Source organism: Schistocerca americana, chromosome X, assembly GCF_021461395.2.
Source record: "Schistocerca americana isolate TAMUIC-IGC-003095 chromosome X, iqSchAmer2.1, whole genome shotgun sequence".
NCBI classification, from domain to species: domain Eukaryota; kingdom Metazoa; phylum Arthropoda; class Insecta; order Orthoptera; family Acrididae; genus Schistocerca; species Schistocerca americana.
Window position 1 is genome coordinate 244206973 of NC_060130.1, and position 17132 is coordinate 244224104.

The 17132-nt window shown below is 43.2% G+C and overlaps 1 pseudogene; it reads right to left on the minus strand.

Annotated features, from left to right (window-relative positions):
• Positions 1-1342: 1342 nt before the first annotated feature.
• LOC124557351 lies at positions 1343-1460 on the minus strand (annotated as a pseudogene).
• Between the last annotated feature and the right edge of the window lie 15672 nt (positions 1461-17132).

Genomic DNA, 17132 nt, shown 5'->3' on the forward strand with positions numbered 1-17132 from the left:
GACTCTGTATGAAAGTTGGATAGCAAAAAAATTAGCAAGCCACGCGTGGTGATGTAAGCAATAAGAGCATATATACTGTGGTGTCACCGCCAGACACCACACTTGCTATGTGGTAGCCTTTAAATCGGCCGCGGTCCGTTAGTATACGTTGGACCCGCGTGTCGCCACTGTCAGTGATTGCAGACCGAGCGCCGCCACACGGCAGGTCTAGAGAGACTTCCTAGCACTCGCCCCAGTTGTACAGCCGACTTTGCTAGCGATGGTTCACTGACAAATTACGCTCTCATTTGCCGAGACGATAGTTAGCATAGCCTTCAGCTACGTCATTTGCTACGACCTAGCAAGGCGCCATTGTCAATTGCTATTTATCTTGTGATGCATGTACTGTCAGACCGATGTTCACCAATTATGGATTAAAGTTAAGTATTCCAGAAGCTACGTACCGTTTTTGCTAGTCTCAATTCCTTATCATTTTCCAGACCTCACGCCAGCCTGCGTGAGTTTAAACGCGTGCCTTTCGGCTACCTGTCATAGTGGATTGGCTGTCTTGCCAGTCCACAACATATACTCTTGGACCTTTACATATGGAATATGATGAAACATGGAAAAAAATCAGAAAGACGGGAAAATGTGGAAAATGTCAAAAATTCGGTAAGATCTGGGTTTGAAATGGTCATAAAGGAGAGCTGTATTTATATTTAGGAGACAGCCGAAATATTTTATGACATAAACGCTAGATATAACTGTCTTGAGATCTCTTGGTTACTTTCCTACCAGATGTCGTTACGATCGTGTTCTGCACCGAAGATGGCATTCCGATCAATGAACGACGACGCCAGCAATGAAGTCAGGGCACCTATCAAGCGGGGCAGTGTTTTCAGAGCAGTCCCACTTCCACAATCGATGTGTACACAATCACAGACGGTGCAGTATGGCACACAGAAGACGCCTACAGTCTCAATGATGTGGAGGGCCATAGGAAGAATGGAAGCAGGAGAGTCGCAAACTAATGCGGCTCAATGGCTTAATGTGAATCGATCTGTTGTTGCTCAGATGAGGCGACAGTTTATAGAGACCGAAACTGTATCCCGGAGACCAGGACAGGGTCGACCAGGTCTGACATCAGAAAGCACTATCAGCACTCCGTCTTCAGGCCACGAGTGGCCTACCGGGACCATCCGACCGCCGTGTTATCCTCAGAGGAGGATGCGAATAGGAGGGACGTGGGGGGTCAGCACACCGCTCTCCCGGTCGTTATGATGGTATTCTTGACCGAAGCCGCTGCTATTCGGTTGAGTAGCTCCTCAACTGACATTAAGAGGCTGAGTGCACCCCGAAAAATCGGCAACAGCGCGTGCCAGCCCAGATGGTCACCCATCTAAGTGCCGGCCACGCCCGACAGCGCTTAACTTCGGTGATCTGACGGGAACCGGTGTATCCACTGCGGCAAGGCCGTTGCCTGACATCAGAAAGAGTGGACCGTTATTTGGCTGTAGGGACACGACGGTACCGCCTTAGTACTGCACTGCAACTAGCATCTGACCTTACAGCATCCCCTGGACGTGTTGTATCGAGGCAAACGGTGTACAGAAAGATTCAGCAGAGTGGCCATCATTGTTGGAGACCTGCTGTCTGTTGATCTCTGGCATGTCTTCATCGAAGGGAACGTCTAGAACGGAGCCATCAACATGCCACCTGGACGGTCGAACGGTGGGTCAATATTCATTTTACAGAGGAGTCCCGATTTGGTCTGGAGACTAGTTCTCGACGGATTCGCTTCTGAAGGACACGTGGAACACGGTTTAGGGATCCAAAAATTGTGGAAAGAGACCCATATCAAGGAGGACCCCTAATGGCGTGTGCAGGGATTATGTTGACCACTAGAACACCTCTTGATGAAATTGCATGGGTGAATCAGCAAGATTTAACTGCTACCAGATACTGTGAGGAGATCTTGAGATATCGTGCGAGGTTGTTGCGAGGTGTTGCGGGTCCAGATTTCATACTGATGGACGATAATGCTCAACCTCATAGAGCATGGGTGGTTGATGTTTCTTTGGAAATGATAGAGGTTGCACACATGACGTGGCCTGCTTGCTCTCCTGATATGAATCCCATGGGGCATGTCTGGAAGGCACTAGGGAGATGGGCTGCATCAAGTCAGCATCCATAAACCACTTTCCAGGACTTGTGAGCAGCTCTGAAGGGAGAGTGGGCGTTATTGCCTCAACATGAGATTGATGGCATCATTCACAGCATGTCCCACCTTTGTCAGGCCTGTACTGGTGCCAGAGTTGGTCGCACCCGACACTGGGCACATTAACCAGTTGTCAGAATGTGCATGGAAAAAAGGAAGAACATTTTTGTCTACCGTTATGCAAATTGCAGTTGATTCCTTTCTGTGTGCTTTACATTGTTTCTACTTTACTATCACCTGTTTATACTAATTTGTGGCAAAATAAACGCAACCTTACAAAATTTACGTTTCTTGCTTTAATTTTGGACCCATGAGTTGATGAGAGGGATAAGAAGTAGTGGCAACATGGTTAAAAAAAATTCGTACCACACTTTATTGAGAGAGACATTCAGCATATTACATGCCCTCAATATAATCGATCCACATCTGGATCACCTTCCTCCACATATATGGAATGTGTTGTATACTATCAGTGCATTCAACTTCATCGATGTCTCAAAAGAACTGACCTATGCCACTGATGATATCTTCTCTTGGGTTGTAGCGTGTGTCACAAAGAAGTTCCTTCATTTTAGTGAACAGGTCATAATCACATGGACTCATATTGGGTGAATATGGAGCATGTTCCAGTACCTTCCACCCCAAGTATCCAGGAGCTCCTGCACACGTTTTTCTGTGCGGCATCGTGTGTTGTCAAGAAAGCTGATGAGATGCCAGAAGGAAACAGTCCTGTGCGCTCTGTACATGTCCCACTTCAATCTTGATCCACTCTCATTGTTTGTTTCCCATTCATACTATTAGGATCTTTGAACGGCATACCGCACTTACAGGCAGTACATACAGCAACTGACTCAAACATAGCCATTGTCGCTCACTGCAAAACTTCAACTGACCTCCTGCTATATATGTGTGTGTGTGTGTTTTGTTTATACAGAGGTTCAAATGGTTCAAATGGCTCTGAGCACTATGGGACTTAACAGCTATGGTCATCAGTCCCCTAGAACTTAGAACTACTTAAACCTAACTAACCTAAGGACATCACACAACACCCAGTCATCACGAGGCAGAGAAAATCCCTGACCCCGCCGGGAATCGAACCCGGGAACCCGGGCGTGGGAAGCTTATACAGAGGGAGGAAGGTAAGAGATATGACATCATGTGTACACTTAGAGATAAAAATAGCATTGTACAGATGGGGTAATCTGTCGAGCAGTCGTAGGTTGTAAAGCCTTAATGTAAGAAAGGGAGTGACACCACATATGCTTTATTAGTGGTGCGATGGTGCATTCTAAAGAAAGAGAAAGAGAGAGAGAGAGAGGATGACAGAAGACGACATTGTCATACTCCCACTAATTCTGTGTGCATGAGGAAATGGCTGTGTTATTTTATACTGAATGTTGAGGTATTATCCATATTTGGAGTTATAAATATATTTGGATGAATTGTAAAATGGTATACAGGGTGTTACAAAAAGGTACGGCCAAACTTTCAGGAAACGTCCCTCACACACAAAGAAGGAAAATATGTTATGTGGACATGTGTCCGGAAACGCTTACTTTCCATGTTAGAGCTCATTTTATTACTTCTCTTCAAATCACATTAACCATGGAATGGAAACACACAGCAACAGAACGTATCAGCGTGACTTCAAACACTTTGTTACAGGAAATGTTCAAAATGTCCTCCGTTAGCGAGGATACATGCATCCACCCTCCGTCGCATGGAATCCCTGATGCGCTGATGCATCCCTGGAGAATGGCGTATTCTATCACAGCCGTCCACAATACGACCACGAAGAGTCTCTACATTTGGTACCGGAGTTGCGTAGACAAGAGCTTTCAAATGCCCCCATAAATGAAAGTCAAGGGGGTTGAGGTCAGGAGAGCGTGGAGGCCATGGAATTGGTCCGCCTCTACCAATCCATCGGTCACTGAATCTGTTGTTGAGAAGCGTGCGAACACTTCGACTGAAATGTGCAGGAGCTCCATCGTGCATGAACCACATGTTGTGTCGTACTTGTAAAGGCACATGTTCTAGCAGCACAGGTAGAGTATCCCGTATGAAATCATGATAACGTGCTCCATTGAGCGTAGGTGGAAGAACAGGGGGCCCAAACAAGACATCTACAATGCCTGCCCAAACGTTCACAGAAAATCTGTGTTGATGACGTGATTGCACAATTGCAACATTACCTTCCTTCAATTGGGCCAACTGGCGGTGAATCGAGGAAGTACAGTACATACTGACGAAACTAAAATGAGCTCTAACATGGAAATTAAGCGTCTCCGGACACATGTCCACGTAACGTCTTTTCTTTATTTGTGTGTGAGGAATGTTTCCTGAAAGTTTGGCCGTACCTTTTTGTAACACCCTGTATATACGCCTTTGCTATTTACGAGCCTTATAGTGATGTTAAATCACTTAAACTGCATAGGCTACATGTCTTTTTATTCTGCCCGGGAGCCCTAGATCTCATTCACAGTGAGTGTGCTTTCAGGTTTATATTTTGTCGCTATTTTTTTCCCGATATGCCCAGTTATTTTAAGTGTGGGAGAAAAGTAGTAGTCTCGTCCCACTGCGACACTCCTGCCCACGCTTGAGGGAAGCTCCAGACTAACATTAGCAATGGGGTGGTCATAGATGCGTTGATGCCTCTTTTTGTTACTTGTCTTCTAGCAATGTCACACGTTCTCTAATAATTATACAATAGTTTATAACGTGTTACGTGTCTTAAGTCCACTTGTGAGCTCTGGCTGACAAGGACTGTCACCACCCAAGAATAATCGATGCTTTTGAAAGCAGGGTTATGGTTGCACCAGGCAGAAAGTTGGGTTTTAGGATAGCGCTTGTGGCTTAAACTGCTAGCAACTCTTATCTGCAAAAAGTCGTCCAGCTGATTTCCGCAGGTGACCAGGTGAGTACGTCAGCGAGTTAGAACCGGTGTACTGTGGTGGGATGCCAGATTACATAACAGTTCCTTTTACGCCATCCATCAGCTCGGCCGCATAATGTCGGAAACAATTACACGTACGTGGTGTTTAAATAATGCAAATTTCTCTACCATCCCTGGGGAGATTGTCTGGAGTAGTGTGGAAGGCCGCAAGATTTTGCCACATACATTTAATATTCCGTAAATTCTTCCCGATTTATATTTATAATAGAGCGTTGTTTACACACACACACACACATTATTAATCATTTCTTTGTCTATTAGTCGCCAGCACCACCTACTAATAATTTCTGTAGTACTGCATGTCTTGGTCTTAACCCGCTGACTCACTAATATTTTGCCCCATAGTTGACCCTATATTTACCATTTAAATTTAAGAAAATCAGCATATTTTCTCTTACACACTCTTCTAAAAATTACATAATTTTTGATAGGTATTCTTTATAAATCTTACCTTACTGTTTATTGAAGTGATGAGGAGTGAAGATAACACTGATTTAAAAGTTTTGTTGTTCTGGAATACTCGAAAAGCCCGCATCTCGTGGTCGTGCGGTAGCGTTCTCGCTTCCCACGCCCGGGTTCCCGGGTTCGATTTCCGGCGGGGTCAGGGATTTTCTCTGCCTCGTGATGGCTGGGTGTTGTGTGCTGTCCATAGGTTAGTTAGGTTTAAGTAGTTCTAAGTTCTAGGGGACTGATGACCATAGATGTTAAGTCCCATAGTGCTCAGAGCCATTTGAACCATTTTTTTTTAATACTCGAAAACATTCAGGCATGCGCACCACCACTAGATATTCCCCACGCTCATACCACGTGTCACTTTTTTTCTTCCTTGCTTTGCACGCTACAGAATTTGTGGAGGGTATTTTCTTGACGGGATTTGGGGGGATAAACCTAACAAAATGTGCCCAGTTTTCTGCGTGCAGTCTAGCAGGGGAAATTCCATACTGGGACCTTTCACGTCTAAGGTAGTTTGGTAGAGTGACCTGCTATATAATGTCCTCAACTCTTTTCCAGCCACTTTGTTTAGTAGGACTATTGAATTGTTGTACTGTATTATTGCTTGGGGCTTCTATACTGGGGTTTTGGTTTGCCTATCACTCTTTCCTGTAGCTGTCGTATTGACACCTGTATGGATAGTAGATAGAATATTTACTTCTTTTTCATCCATCCACTTTAGAGTCATGAGCTTGTGTGAAAATAGCACAACAGTCTCTCTTTTTTTAGTTTATATTTTTGAAACAGGTCTGGTTGCATGAGATCCATAACAACAGCTTCATTAAATGGGGTTCTTTATTGATTGGCTCTTCCTGTATAATCCTGAACAGTAAACACTGTTTGACTGACAAATTTTGAAGAACTTTATTCCAAAACGTACCTTTCCTTGGGGGATTGAACTGTATGTAGCAGAGTCTACATCTGAATTTCATGAGGCTTTCATCCATTGTAGTATCTTCTTCATGATAATAAACACTCTGGAAATTGGAGATAGTCATTAACAGGTTGTAACTTGTTCAGATGGTTTGCAGGATCAACATTTTGATTGTTTACAAAATGAAGGAACTTCTATTAGAAAAGAATGGACTATGAATTTATTATTTCGTGGACGAGTATGTCTGAAGTATTGGCTTCTTCATCTGTGTCATAATAATAAATAAAGCAAAATATTTTTGAATTTCATCAAATGTAATAGGAAACCAGGCACTGTTTGATTTCGAAGCATGACCTTCTATTGCATATCTATTTGTTTCTACTGCTACATCCTCCCAGAAAAACACATGAACCATTTTGGTGTGCAAATCTAAGGGGGTGAGTTGTTCACAGAGTCGTCTTTGAACCCCAGAATTGACGCCACTAGAACCAAAAAATGAAATTTTGGAAGATTTTTTAGCAACACACTCACGTAATGCTGCAACATCACTGTCACTATCTGTTTCATTTGCCTCATTATTACTGCTAGTACCTTTTACCTCACTGTCTTCATTCTCAGAACTATCAAAAATTACTTTCGGAAACATCAATATCACATTTACTCAATAGACTTTCGATTTCCTCGTCTGAGAGAAAGTATTTACGGTACAGCATTGCTTGCTACTACACAGTTGATGAAAACCAGTGAAGACGATTGGTTATAACTCGCAAAATAAAAAAAAATCGAGTGTGGTATATACCACTAAATAGATAGATTTAGCAGCTTTCCAATGGAATATAGCATATGCCAATAGCTGGTTGGCCTGTCTCACAGCCAGCAATGTAATAATGGACTCGAAATCTGCAGCCGACTGTGAGCTGCCCTGAGAGAGTGAGAGAAAAGCAAGGAGGAGGCCGTTCACAACGCTCGAGTCGCAGAATTCCCTTAATGAAGACAGTGCGGGCGCAAGGTTGCACTCTGCCGGAATGAAACAAATTTCGGAACAGCGTAAGTTGCGAATGAGTATCAGGGATGGAACACGACGAAAAGACATCATTTTAGTCTGAAGAAATACGCAGTCGCATACCATGATTGTGAGCTGACCTCCGAGTAATCTTCTCGTGAGAAGCACCGGGACATGCTGCCCACTGAAAAGCAAAGACATGTATTTTAATTTTATCCATTGTTTTTCAGTGTTTCGTCCGCGACTGTTTTGCTTTCGTAAAATGAAGAACAAACCGCCTTCATTCACAAGTTGCGTTTATTTACTGCACTTTGCATTTCGAGCCCTGGAGGCTCATCTTCAGGTGCTTTTTAGTGATTTACATCAGCAGACATCATACGAGGTGCATTCAAGTTCTAAGGCCTCCGATTTTTTTTCTAATTAACTACTCACCCGAAATCGATGAAACTGGCGTTACTTCTCGACGTAATCACCCTGCAGACGTACACATTTTTCACAACGCTGACGCCATGATTCCATGGCAGCGGCGAAGGCTTCTTTAGGAGTCTGTTTTGACCACTGAAAATCGCTGAGGCAATAGCAGCACGGCTGGTGAATGTGCGGCCACGGAGAGTGTCTTTCATTGTTGGAAAAAGCCAAAAGTCACTAGGAGCCAGGTCAGGTGAGTAGGGAGCATGAGGAATCACTTCAAAGTTGTTATCACGGAGAAACTGTTGCGTAACGTTAGCTCGATGTGCGGGTGCGTTGTCTTGGTGAAACAGCACACGCGCAGCCCTTCCTGGACGTTTTTGTTGCAGTGCAGGAAGGAATTTGTTCTTCAAAACATTTTCGTAGGATGTACCTGTTACCGTAGTGCCCTTTGGAACGCAATGGATAAGGATTACGCCCTTGCTGTCCCAGAACATGGACACCATCATTTTTTCAGCACTGGCGGTTACCCGAATTTTTCTTTTTGTGGCGATGAATCTGTGTGCTTCCATTGAGCTGACTGGCGCTTTGTTTCTGGATTGAAAAATGGCATCCACGTCTCGTCCATTGTCACAACCGACGAAAAGAAAGTCCCATTCATGCTGTTGTTATGCGTCAACATTGCTTGGCAACGTGCCACACGGGCAGCCATGTGGTCGTCCATCAGCATTCGTGGCACTCACCTGGATGACACTTTTCGCGTTTTCAGGTCGTCATGCGGGATTGTGTGCACAGAACCCACAGAAATGCCAACTCTGGAGGCGATCTGTTCAACAGTCATTCGGCGATCCCCCAAAACAATTCTCTCCACTTTCTCGATCATGTCGTCAGACTGGCTTGTGCGAGCCCGAGGTTGTTTCGGTTTGTTGTCACACGATGTTCTGCCTTCATTAAATTGTCGCACCCACGAACGCACTTTCGACACATCCATAACTCCATCACCACATGTCTCCTTAAACTGTTGATGAATTTCAATTGATTTCACACCACGTAAATTCAGAAAACGAATGATTGCGCGCTGTTCAAGTAAGGAAAACGTCGCCATTTTAAGTATTTAAAACAGTTCTCATTCTCGTCGCTGGCGGTAAAATTCCATCTGCCGTATGGTGCTGCCATCTCTGGGACGTATTGACAATGAACGCGGCCTCATTTTAAAACAATGCGCATGTTTCTATCTCTTTCCAGTCCGGAGAAAAAAAATCGGAGGCCTTAGAACTTGAATGCACCTCGTACAATGTTAAACTGTAAGTTATTTTCATATTATTAACGCTGTTAAACTTATATCTACAATACACCATGTTGTAACACAAAAATGTAATACCAACAGACAAACAACTAAAAAACCTGATGTAAAACACTAAAAAGCACCTGAAGATGAGCCTCCAGGGCTCGACATGGGCAGTGCAGTAAATAAACGCAACTTGTGACTGAAGACGGTTTGTTCTTCATTTTACGACATGTATTTCAGTGGTGGAATGCTAAGGGTGTAGGAGGGGAAATGGAAACTTCCAGATAATCATACGAAAGCAGCATCTGCTTCAGGTGATTTTCGGGCAGATTGATGACCCATGTAGGGGGATGTAATGCTTTTGTAAAGGCCACTGGATTCGTCGTCCGAGGACAAGCATAGACACAGCATGTCCACGAGGAAGCGGGTGTATGGCGTGGAGAGGCACTTCCCTGCAGGGATCAACCAAAGATACTTCTCTCCGGGGATCTAGCTAGAGACATCGCTGGCGAGAGCCACAGCAGAGAATTTGTTGGCTAGATTTTGAGAAATCATTTCTCTGTGAACAGAGTTGTTATTCTGTTTATTTGAGTGACGATTACTTACTTGTCTCTTAAGGCTGACACATATTGAGGTGTTTCTTTAAGGAAGAATACTTGAGTCGAATATCTGTCCCTAGCTATTGAGCAAACAGAAATCTTGACTCGTGTTCTGTCTTGTACTGAGGTAATTTCAGTCCTAGGAGTTTACAGACGACATACTGCGTTACTGTGTAGGCAGAGAATTGCAGATACGCCACATATATCATCTGCACAGCGTCCAATGCCCCAACGAGTACATCATCGGTGCAGTACAACTACCATCCATATTCAGTAGGTGGTATGCACGCTCTGGTTCTGCAGAGACAGAAACACTCATAGTAAATGTGTTCAGTTCCATTTGATTGTCCACTGAGCTTTTTATGGATGTTCCAGTCAGGGTGTTGGTCCTCTGTTTCTCTCCGCTAATCAGTATCAGCCAACTGTCCTTCTTATAAAGGGGGATGCGCTATAAGAAAAGTAAAATATATGTTCTGCCAATCTGGAAGTTACATTTATGGTAGAATCCGATGTTGTGTACTTCATATTTATACATTTTTTTGCACACTACATGTTTTTTGAGCATAAATCAATGACGGTATCAAAATTGTGATTCATTCTATTAGCATCCCAATAGGAATAATTCGTTTGATGTGGTAAACTGAAGTGAAGCAAAACCACAACACAATGCTTCGTTTTACGGAAATACCTAAGTGCAGGTTGTCGATGGCAGGGTCATTTTAATCATTTGTTGTGTGAGAATTCCGTTTGGAGCCAACATTAGACAACCACCCATACACAACTGTGTGTTAAAACACTACAAGGGCTTAGAAGTATTGCTTAGACATGTTGGGCTCTCTCTTTCAAGTCCAGGGATTTGCTAGCGGTCGCGGCCGCTCGAGAAGTTTCATACTTTACCTGCAACTCACTTCACTCGTTCGACTCGCATTATCCGGTGAATGCAGGGGTGGGGTAAGTTCCTGATAACCTAGCTGTGTATTTGTAGCAGGCTTTGGTATTTCCACCGATGTGTTGGGATCTGTTCGCTGTTACCATGGGATGAAGGTCACTCAGTCAGAAGTGATATAGCTGCAGTGTCTTTGGTTCTAGCAGCCAAGTCGAAGAGGGTTATAGCTATAATAATAATGGAACGTTCACTGTCAATGCTGGGTGAAGCAATGTCCTGGCTATATATCTCACGTCAGCGTTAGATGGCGGACTACCCTTCAGGTGCCTTACTTATCACTGGTGAGCTCTATAGGTGGAAACTTTTGTAACATTGTTCCACACACACACACACACACACACACACACACACACACACACACACACACACACACACAGTATTTTGGTTGGAAATCGGTAACCCTCTCAGAATTTTACTGTGATGTCACACAATATGGTAATGTGGTGGTCGCTTAGCAGGTGGTTTGTCTACCACAGTGTGGTATTTTTTCTACGTGCAGTTTCTTAAGCTGGATATCTGTATATATGCAGTGCTATGACATCATTATTTCCACAAACGTGTTAGTTTCTGACACATACACTGTGATGTGACACACACACAAGTTATGCAGTGGTGGCTTAGCAATAATAAATAAATTGGGTCCATGTTGAATTGTGATTGGTTGAGAGTATCATGACGATGTTATAGATTGTGACATTGATGTGATGTCTTGATACGACGCATTGTCGACGTGACGTCCATACATAACTCACATAATTGGGTAAAATACGAAAATGGATGAAAAATGCGTAAAATTGGGGAAGAATGACAGTATTTACATATATTGCCTGGATGTGGTTTCTGCTGGTACCTCGAATAACATGATATTAATTTGTTATAAATAAAGAGAATTTATGTGACTTGACTTAAAGTATTTTGTTGTTAAGAAAGAGACACATACTACAACCTCTCCCTATAGTGCCCAACTCTGGAGTGAACCCACTCAAGCTTCCCAGTTATAAAAGATCAAGATGGGCAGGGGTGCTTCAGTCTCATTGCTCCAAGGGGAGGGCTGGAGATGGGGATGAGGGAAGGGGGTTCCTCTTGGTGCCCTTGAATAATTCCTGGCTGTTCCCTGCGGGAGGGGAGTGGGAGATAGCCTTGATTATAAAGAGAAAAGTGGGTAACCTGACTCCAGATGTATAACCTGACACCGAATGTAATAAGATAGTTATCCACCCACAATCTGCTCTGATATCCTGCTGGTTATGAATTTCAGTGTTATAGCACCAAAGGTGGTGCATCGCCCAATGTTTGGCTGTCTCAGAATAACTCTTCTACCATACTCTTAAATCTTATTGCAGTTCTGTGCCTATATCTGGCACGCTTGGCTCATACATATCTATCTCCATTACGGCGCAACATGATTCATAAAACTGAACAACGGTTTCTTCCGATGAATTCAGAGTTTGGCAAGCAGACTCAAACAGTTTACAGTACAAAGTTTCGTAGAATCGCTGGACGTACGATTGCCACCTAAGTCGACTGTCTACAGCATCGTACTTTATAGAATAACTTTTGTACCTAAGATTCTTAAACGTCTGTTCCTACAGATGTATGCATTCCCTGCTGTTAAATATTTTAATTTTTTCAGGGAAGTCTTCTGCTGTGACTGTATGATCTCCCAACATTACTGACTGTGAATGAACGTTGCTATGGGCAATGCAGAAATATGCAGTGGCGTATTACTTAGTCGATAGCATTCATACGCGGATGATATCACTTTAACATCACAAAATCTTGAATTTTTAAATATAACCACCGGATGGAACTCTTGGTCGGATATCAGACAGTGTCACATTTACAGCTGTATTGTTTATTTGTAGCTAACGTTAAACAACATAAATATGGCATCATGTAGCTTCTTAACCTCACCTGCTGCTGCTTCTACTGCTTCAATGCACCTCGACATCTTAGCCCATGGTTGTACAACCTTTTAGCTTACCTGGCCCACACAGGAAGAAGAGTATTTTTGAGCCGTATATAATGTACGTAGCACTGACAATAACCGCTGAGAAAGAAAAATAAACAAAAAGAGGGATGGACCAATGAGAGAATAGCATCGATGGCGGGAGTTTCAAATTCAAAATATCCAGTTCATAATGTTACATAAACAGAATTATTCTGTGGATTTTTTTTTTTAAATACCGATCGTGTGATAGATCCTCACTTCTTAGGAACCACTGATACTTGCTTTGGGCGGTATGCAGTCAGCAGGCCGTGGGTTGGACACCAGTATCTCAGTTAGCCCTTTGCCGTATCTGTTCATCGATTGCTGTTTATAAAAGTTATCTGTAGCAGTATACGCAACTTTTAAAAAATAAAAATTGGAGTATAAAAGACTACTTTGCTGGTCTCTACTGGCAGTCCATCATCTGAATGAACAAGATAATGATCATTTGTGGAGAGGCTGTGCTCATCGTTAACTTAAGTGAGTTAACCTGACACCGGATGTGTAATCTGACACTGGATGTGATAAGAACTTTATCTGGCCCCGTAGGATCCCTGCCTTACTATTTAGGTGCATTTCCCTGAAGCACGATTATTTTTCCCCTGATGGAATCCTGGCCTTTTCACTAAGTATTCTTTTTTTATGTCTAGTTGGTTCAAGATATAAGCATGCTATAGAATCGCTTATTCCTCCTTTGAAAGTTAAACAACTAGGACAATTTTCTTTATATATCAGAAAACATTAGTAGTAGTGTTCCGGCAGACGAATTCGATTTTGCCATTTTGTGCTGTGTAATGTATCTGTGCGGAGAGTGGGGTGGTGGCCGGAGGAAGGGATAGATGAAGCAGGGATTACGAACTAAACTAAATTGTGACGTCTCTCATGCACTGAGTTCATAATTCATCTAGCTATTAAATATAATTACGATCTATACACATTTATTTCTTTACATTTGGACAATAACACGCTTATTAAACGGATCCAGTTCATGAAATAAAAACAGTACTGTCAATGAATTTTCTTACAGTTAATGTCTGCAGAGTGTTGTCAGTAATGCAATTTCCACATTCACTCTTCTCTTACTTCCACTATCTCACAGTTATTACACCTGCCTAATCCAACTTATTGAATGTAATCACTTAATAATGGCCACTTATAACTCTCTTCGCTCGCTGACTCGATTACGCGATCTTCACCACTCCATACTTAACATAATGATTAACACGTTCCGACACATCTACTGTCGGTATTCCACTTCAGACTTAATCAACCTTTACCAGCTGCCATCTCACACGTGCCTCCGCAAGAATAACGACCGATAATCCAATATTATTTTGGGCGCGGAAAAGGCACGCGAGAAATTTGCAGAAAATATCAGCCACGTAACTCACTACCAAAGTCAAAACAGCACAAAGTCAAGGTCACAGTATTCTACACAAAGACATTATAAGCTACCAGTTGTCATAGATTTTCGCCCACTGTTTTCATTGCTTTTTAGCGTCTGCAGTTAAATGGGGGAAGCGAGCCATATCCATAGGAAAAAAAAGTTGCCATAAATTCAATTGGATCTTTTTTAAACGGGTCCAAACTTTGCAGAGAACTTGTTTCCGCATATGTGATTTTTTTTATCAGTATTTAAGAAATGCAGCGAACACCTAACAAAAAGGGTACGCACAGTTAATTCTTCACGTGAAATGAATCGTACTCTTTCCTCTTATATGCCAATAGTGTCACCTACAGTGTTGGGTAAGGCTTTATTGTCAGCACTGAACATAATGGGAACCAAAATTGGTGTTGTTCTGTCAGATACAGTCACAAGAAAACAAAGATAAAGAAGATAAACACATTTACACTTGATGAAGATAAACAAAAGCAAAACCTTACAAAGGATTCCACTGCATACACTATAGCTTCTTCTCGCTGTCACTGCCCCCTCACCGTAGAAAGATGGACTGTTTCCGCTAGGATTAGATTGCAAACAAACCAATACACTGATATCATAACGTGTTTCTGGATCACAACGTTCAATTTTAAAGTTTCGGCAATATGCAACATTTATTTTGACCAATGTACACTACTGGCCAAAAAAATTGCTACACCAAGAGAAACGCAGATGATAAACGGGTAATCATTGGACTAGAACTGACATGTGATTACATTTTTACGCAATTTGGGTGCATAGATCCTGAGAAATCAGTACCCAGAACCACCAACTCTGGCCGTAATAACGGCCTTGATACGCCTGGGCATTGAGTCAAACAAAGCTTGGATGGCGTGTACAGGTACAGCTGCCCATGCAGCTCCAACACGATACCACAGTTCATCAAGAGTAGTGGCTGGCGTATTGTGACGAGCCTGTTGCTCGGCCACCATTGACCAGACGTTTTCAATTGGTGAGAGATCTGGAGAATGTGCTGGCCAGGGCAGCAGTCGAACATTTTCTGTATCCAGAAAGGCCCGTACAGGACCTGCAACATGCGGACGTGCATTATCCTGCTGAAATGTAGGGTTTCGCAGGGATCGAATGAAGGGTAGAGCCAATGCGAACAAGAGGTGACCGAGACGTGTAACCAATGGCACCCCATACCATCACGCCGGATGATACGCCAGTATGGCGATGACGAATACACGCTTCCAATGTGCATTCACCGCGATGTAGCCAAACACGGATGCGACCATCATGATGCTGTAAACAGAACCTGAATTCATCCGAAAAAATAACGTTTTGCCATTCGTGCACCCAGGTTCGTCGTTGAGTACACCATCGCAGGCGCTCCTGTCTGTGATGCAGCGTCAAGGGTAACCGCAGCCATGGTCTCCGAGTTGATAGTCCATGCTGCTGCAAACGTCGTCGAACTGTTCGTGCACATGACTGTTGTCTTGCAAACGTCTCCATCTGTTGACTCAAGGATCGAGACGTGGCTGCACGATTCGTTACAGAAATGCGGATAAGATGCCTGTCATCTCGACTGCTAGTGATACGAGGCCGCTGGGACCCAGCATGGCGTTCCGTACTGCTCTCCTGAACCCACCAAATCCATATTCTGCGAACAGTCATTTGATCTCGACCAACGCGACCGGCAATGTTGCGATACGATAAACCGCAATCGCGATAGGCTTCAATCCGACCTTTATCAAAGTCGGAAACGTGACTGTACGCATTTCTCCTCCTCACACGAGGCATCACAACAACGTTTCACCAGGCAACGCCGGTCAAATGCTGTTTGTGTATGAGAAATCGGTTGGAAATTTTACTCATGTCAGCACATTGTAGGTGTACCGGTGCCATCCTTGTGTGAATGCTCTGAAAAGCTAATCATTTGCATATCACAGCATCTTCTTCCTGTCGGTTAAATTTCGAGTCTGTAGCACGTTATCTTCGTGGTGTAGCAATTTTAATGGCCAATAGTGTATTTCATACAACTTTAATCGCCGATCGTCCAGTGTCATTCTTTGCACTTCTCGATGTTTTCGTTTCGGTTTGCATGATTGGGGCATCCTTCAAGTGGATCATCTTGAGCAGAGCTGCAGCTGCATTTCACTTCAGTCACCAATTTCTTAACTGTTTGAACTGAAGACGCAGACTGCGTAATCTATACAATTCGTCGCTGCATGTACTTCCAGCTAATCATTTGAACGAAACACACATAACAACCTTACCGTTAAAAAAAGGATTAGCAGATCATGTTAACACTTGATTTACGCTATTGTGCGACACTTAAAAATGACAAAAACAGCATTAATTGTTATCAACACTATCTCTGTAGACGACCGGTACATTCGCTCCTTGCACTATTATAAAGGATGGTACTATGATGTGTCATAACTTGACGTTAATGACCACCTCACAACTGCTACGAACTGCAGACAAGCCCGATACTATTGTAAGAGCGTGTAGAAAGCTGTCTCCTTTCTTCATCGGAGTACCGACACCATATTCCAACCTGGTGAAGCTCAAAAAGTCGGTCTATTCACCGAAGCGCAGGGAGGAACTTAACTGCCAACTTGCGATCGATATAACTGGTTGAACATGAATGTTTTAAGGTCACTTGGAAACTAGGCCGCTGCCGATATCATTGAACTTTAATCGAAGCAACCTGGTGAATGTTGTCTCACCAGGATTTCACACGCCTCTCTGAACTGAAATTTGACATAAAGACGTTCTTCTGTAGCTCATGGTAGGCTAAGAAATTTCTGGATAAACTAAAGAGCTGCCCATAATCGGGTGAAGAATTGGAAGTTAGACGTTTCGTATCTAATGGGAAGATGCACTTACGACTGGTAGGAGAATTGTTTGAATTCTCCTCTGGCCATGCATCTTTAGGTTCTCTCTTTTTCCCCCTAAATTACCTGGGGTGAATTCTGCGACAGTTCCAGTCAAA